This window comes from Trichechus manatus, unplaced genomic scaffold (assembly GCF_000243295.1).
Source record: "Trichechus manatus latirostris isolate Lorelei unplaced genomic scaffold, TriManLat1.0 scaffold00038, whole genome shotgun sequence".
Lineage (NCBI taxonomy): Eukaryota > Metazoa > Chordata > Mammalia > Sirenia > Trichechidae > Trichechus > Trichechus manatus.
This window is the reverse complement of record NW_004443974.1, coordinates 14,874,081-14,880,080: the sequence shown is the minus strand read 5'-3', so window position 1 is coordinate 14,880,080 and position 6,000 is coordinate 14,874,081.

The window sequence follows — 6,000 nt, the reverse complement described above, 5'->3', positions numbered from 1 at the left end:
GAACTGTGCTTCACAGGGTTTTCAGTGGCTGATTTTGTGGAAGTAGATTGCCAGGCATTTCTTCCAATGTACCTCTGGGTCAACTTGAACTTCCAACCTTTTAGTTAGCAGCTGAACATGTTAACCGATTGTATGGCTCCCCAGTGGACTTGGAATATAAGCCAAATCTCTCCCTTTGTCTACAAAACCCTGCAGGCCTGCTCCATCCTCCTCCAGCTTCTTCATGGCTACTCTTCCCCTCCTGCAGCTCTTTCCTGCCCACCTCGAGCCTGCGCAGCTGGGGATCTCTCTGCTGGTTTGCGTTCTCATTCTCTCTTCCCCTACCTATCACTTCCTCAGCCTCAATCTCACTAAAATACCACCTCCTCAAGGATCCTTCCCAGCTTGCTGGATCAGGTCAGGTCCCCTGCACAGAGGGGTAACGTACAAACTATGATAGCGGCCTGGCATGGGTACCCCCCCATCAGAGTAAACGCTGGCTGCAGCCCTGCAGCAAGGTCCCAGCGGCCTCCAGGCTGGGCCAGGCTTTAACCCCTTGGTTGCTGGATCGTGGACAAATGCGCGTGGTGGGTCCAGGTGAGGGAAATGTACACAGAAGTATTCCAATATTTTAACCACCATTGCTGCCAGTGACTATCAGCTTGCATTTGAGGCCTGCAACCTCCACTACTGTAAGCTCTATGTGGGCAGACTGTGCATGCCTTGCTCATTGTTGCATTCCAGGGCTTCGTACATAGCAGGTGCTCAATAGGTGGTTGTGGATAGACTGAAAGGCTCTTGGGACCAGGCCCTTTATGGGGCCCACTTAATTTCTATGCCCACCAGTCCTCTCCTGGGCCTACCCCTGAATGTACCTTAGCGGCATATAGGCAGCCAAGCAGAGCGACAAAATCACTGTGGAACATGGCATGGTAGGGCACATGGCATTGTGGCACAACTCCAAAGTCTTCTGAGTCACAAGGCCTGGGTGCAAATTCCAGCCTCAGCTTGCTGGGCGAACTATTGGCCCTCCCTGAGCCTCAGTGCCCTCCCCTGTGAGTTGGGATAATAATGCATGTAAAGTATTTAACTCTTGTGTCTGGGTGTAGTATTCTTATTATCATATCAGCTATTTTTATTATCCCCTTGCCTTCCATAGTGCCAAGACAGGAAGAGAGAAGGGGAAGGAGTGAGAGGGATGGGGAAAGAGAAAGAAGGAGAGACAAAGGGAGGCAGAGAGGAAGAGACAGAGGTCAGGGCCACTGCCCCGTGGGACATCGATTCTGGTGCTCCTCATTGAGACAGATGAGAAAAAGGTGCCTGCACCCGCTCCCTAGCGCCCCCAGAGCCTCAGGACTCACCTGCATCTTCTCCTCCCTCCTTCCAGCCATGTGTCCCCAGAAGCCTTTTCCCGGGTTTCCACGGGTCTAAATCCACACACCCCACCACCCGACATACTCCTTCTTGGCCTAGTTCAGATGCTGCCTTCTCCAGGGAGCCTTCCTGGGCTTCTCAGTCAGGAAGCACCTTTTTGTGTTGCTCTCTCTGCCCCTCTCCTGTAACTGTTGTGTTGGAATCAGCCTCCCCCATCAGGTCTTGAGCCCTTGGAGGCCAGGACTAAGGCGTCCTCATCTTTGGACACAGGCAGTACTTGAACAATTCTGTTGAATGGGAAGGTGTACCTTTTTCTGACTCTGGCATTCAGAGTCACTAGTTTTGGGGTCAAGGCCTCTGGACTTTCACCCCACATCTCCTCTAACATTCGCTCTTCCTCCTCTTTGCATGGCAAACGCTTCTCCTTCAGGCCTCAGCCAAACCGTGTCTCCTCAGGCACTGTGTCCTTGTCTCTGTGGGGCCATGAGGCAGTCCCACCTCTGTGCTCCCCTGACTTCCCACATCCCCCATCGTCCTATCTTCTCACCCCTCACTTCTCCCACACACTCCCCACACCCTTGCTGTACTTGCCCATGATGAGCTATTATACTATCCTTAACTGACTAGTTACAACCTGTTTCTCCACTTGCCTGCGAGTTCCCTGAGACCAGGACGTTTGTCAAGGAGCCCTGCTGGCCCAACAGTTAAAAGCTCGGCGGCTAACTGAAAAGTTGGCAGTTCCAACCCACCTGGTGGCTCTGCAGGAGAAAGACCTGGTGATCCTGTAAAGATTACAGCCTAGAAAACCCTATGGGGCAGTTCTACTCTGTCACATGGGGTGACTATGAGTGGAAAGCAACTTGACAGCACCTAACAACAACAGGGCCTTCCTCAGCCTTTTTCAGCATATACTCCCAGCACACAGCTCAGGGTCCGGCACAGCAGGAACTCGACAAATATTCACCAAATAAACAAATCAATGAAAATTGTAGAAGCCGCTCTCCCGGCACCTTCTTGCCCAGCTGAAAAAGTGAGCTGTAGCCACCTAAACACAGTGGATATTTTTCTGGATAAATGAAAATGGGCAGTTTTTAACAGAAGTATTGCTTTTTTCTAAACTTGCTGTATCTGGGGAACACTACTCAAAATGAGCATTGCATCATAAAAGGTATCTGAAGAATTTCTTCCCCTTAAAAAGGAAGATGAGAAGGACCCAGAAAAGATCGATGAACTCCCTGTATGGAGAGAATATTCCCTAAGAGCACCAGCAGCCACATGCTTCTGTGGAAGACACAGCACTGGGAAGCAGCGCTGCTCCTCGGTGGAGGACCACCCTTCCATATTGTGGGCGCCCATGTTGGTTCCTGTGACCGTGTGTGTTCCTGAGGGCTAGCCCAGCATTAGCGCTGCAAAGTAGTGCAGCCTCTGTGTTAACTGCAAGCGGGGTCAGACCTATTGGGACTACCTTGGCAGATCACCCAGTAGCCCTTTCTGGTTCCTGATTTCCCTTTTAAAATGGCCATCAGGCTGGACAAGAAGTGATGAGTGTCAGCAGTGGCCGGCGGAGGCCCAGGCTGTTCTGAGAGGTGGAGACCAGGACCAGGAGTCCACAGGCCTGACGTGGAGTTGGGGAGGAGGAGGGAGGGCAGCCAGGGAGTGTTCTTCAGAGCAGGGAGAGAAGAATGGGAGGTCATCTCAGGGGGTGGTGGGACCCAGTGAGGGGTGCGACCATAGGCACAGTGCCTCTCTGGGACTCTGCCGGCCCAACCGTCTCCAGGAAAGGTCACAAATCCCTAGATGTAGGTGTGAGCGACACTTCGTGGTGGGAGCTGAGGATGGACTAAGGCACCTGTTGGTGTTGTCAGCAGGAAGGAAGGTGGACTCCCAGAGGCAGAGCAGGAGTCTGGGAGGGAAGACACCTCACGCCCCAGCACAGATGTCCCTGGCAGCGCCACGTCCACCATCCCAGGAGTGGGAGGAATTTCTCATAGTCAAGGGCAGGGAAGCCCCAGCAGACATAACATCACCTCAGAGCTGGGATGCCATATTGGGAAGGAGGGACAGCAAAGATGCCTCAATGTGGAGCCCCAGATGTCAGGCTGCTCAGACCCTCCTGTGAGGTAGGTGGGCTTGGCCAGTTTGGGGTCTCAGTCTGTTGGTCTCAGGGCCCCCATGGTGGAGTCAGGAAAGAGTCTGAAGGTGGGAGCCAAGTAGGACCAGACCCTGGCTTCAGCGTCGTCCGCATTCCAGCCAACACCTGCTCTTTCCCCTTCTCTCCAGCACAACTCGACCCTTCCCCTTCCTTAGAAAAGCTTCCTGGCCTTCCTGATGGTGTGGGCGCCTATAACTTAGCCCACTTCACAGCACCACAGCCTGGAGGGTCTTGGGCAGGGTGCTCACAGCTGCTACAGGCACAAACTCCTGCCTTCTGCTGGAAAGCACCCCTGAGAGGGTGGTTGGGAATGCAGGCTCTGGAGCCAGGGACCCTGTGTTCAAATTCTGCCTCCCCTGTTTAGTTGCTGTGTGTCTTTCGCAGGTGACTTCACTGCTGAGCCTTAGTTCTTCCATCTCTAAAATGGGATGAGACACTGCTTACCTCACAGGGTGGTTGTGAGGGTTCAATGACACTGTTTGGAGCACTCAGCACAGAGCGGGGGCAGAGAAAGTGCCTGGTACTGGTACTGGTACTGGGAGTGGCTGCTGCGGCTATTGTGGCTCTTTTTCCAGTCTGATGTTTGGGGGGCTCTGCCCAATCCAGCCTCAGCCCCATCAGGAGCTGATGTCTGCCCTTAAGAGAACTGGCTGAGGGTAAGGTTATACCCAGTCTGTGGCCATGGGCACAGATCAGATCCAAGGCCGGGGGCCAGAATCCTGGGATCCAGAGATGTGGAGGCTTGTAACTCAGCAAGTTACCGGTAGAGCCAGGACAAAGGCCCAAGGATCCTGACCTCAAGCCTGGGACACAGAATCCCTGCCTGAAGCAGGAACTGGGCCTGGGACAGGGAGGGTGGAGGGTGGGGTCCACCAAGGTTTTTGAAGAACAAATGAATCGCAAAAATCTGGTCATGTCCTGAGACTGGAGGCACCCCAGAAGACATGGCCCCCGGACTCTCTGTTAGCCCAAAACTAAAACCATTCCCGAAGCCAACTCTTCAGACAAAGATTAGACTGGACCGTAAGACATAAAATGATACTTGTGAAGAGTGTGCTTCTTAGCTTAAAGAGATACACAAGACTAAATTGGCAGCTCCTGTCCGGAGGTGAGATGAGAGGGCCGAGAGGGTCAGGAGCTGGCTGAATGGACACGGGAAATCAGGGGTGGAAAGGAAGAGTGTGTTGTCACAGTACAGGGAGAGCAACTAGGGTCACATAACAATGTGTGTATAAATTTTTGTGTGAGAGACTGACTTGAACTGTAAACTTTTACTTAAAGCACAACAAAAACAAACAAAAAACTCAGAAAACTAAGAACTTCCTTAATTTGATAAATCTACAGCTGACATCATACTTAATGGTGAAATCTTGAAATATTGAAGTCAAATACAGTTTGTTTAGGGTGAAAAAAAAAAATCTGGTCATGTCACGCCCAGCTTAAAACTCCCCAAGGCCTGCAAGAGAGGTTTCCAACATGTTTGCTGCAGAACTCTTTAAATGAAATCTTACACTGAAACTCAAAACAAAACAAGGAAATCACAGCTCCTGTCTAGAACCAGGGGTGGGGACAGAACCTGGGCTGCCTCCGTTTACGTTCCTGCAGGTTGTGAAGGTGCCTCTGAGGAACCTCTAGGGTTTTGGGGAGCTCAGTTTGAACCTTCAGCCTGAAACTCAAGCCCAAATGCCTGAACAGAGTATGTAAGACCTGTTACCGCATGGCCTGCCGACATCCCTGCTCACCACCTCTCTAGCCCTTCTTCACATGCATCCTGTATTCCCACCAGTAAGAATAGCCCACGGTCCCTCTCACTGACTCAAGTCTCTGTCCTGTCCCACACATGGTTGCTTCCTCTTCGAATGCTTTCTACTTGGCTAACTCTAGTGCATCCTTCAAAACTCAGTCAAGCATCCCCTGCTCCAGGGAGCCTTCCTTGTCAAGTCCCACAATGATGACACTATTGTTTCTTTCCTGCATATATCTTGCTGAGAGCATTTGTTACCCTGCCTTGTATGATCATGAGTTGTGCAAGGAGGCAGTCCAGTGTAGAAGTAAGGAGATTAAGCCTTGGTCTGAGACTGGGGTTTGAATCCTGCTTGTTATGAGTTGAATTGTGTCCCCCCAAAAGATATGTCAAAGTCCTAACCCCTGGTATCTGTGAATGTGACCTGGTTTGAAAATAGGGTCTTTGAACATGTCATCAGTTAAGTTAACATGAGGGCATACTGGAGTAGGGTTGTTCCTAATCCTATATAAGTTATGTCTTTATAATAAAGAGGAGAGACAGAGCGAGGCAGAGACAGAAGGAAGATGGGCATGTTAAGATGGAGTTATGCTGCAGCTGCAAGCCAAGGAACGCTTGAGCCTACCAGAAGCTGGGGAGACAAGGAAGGGTCTTTCCCTAGAGCCTTTGGAGAGAATATGCCCCTGCCTGAATTAGGACTCTTAGCCTCCAGTTCTATGAGACAATAAATTTCTGTTGCTTAACGGCACCT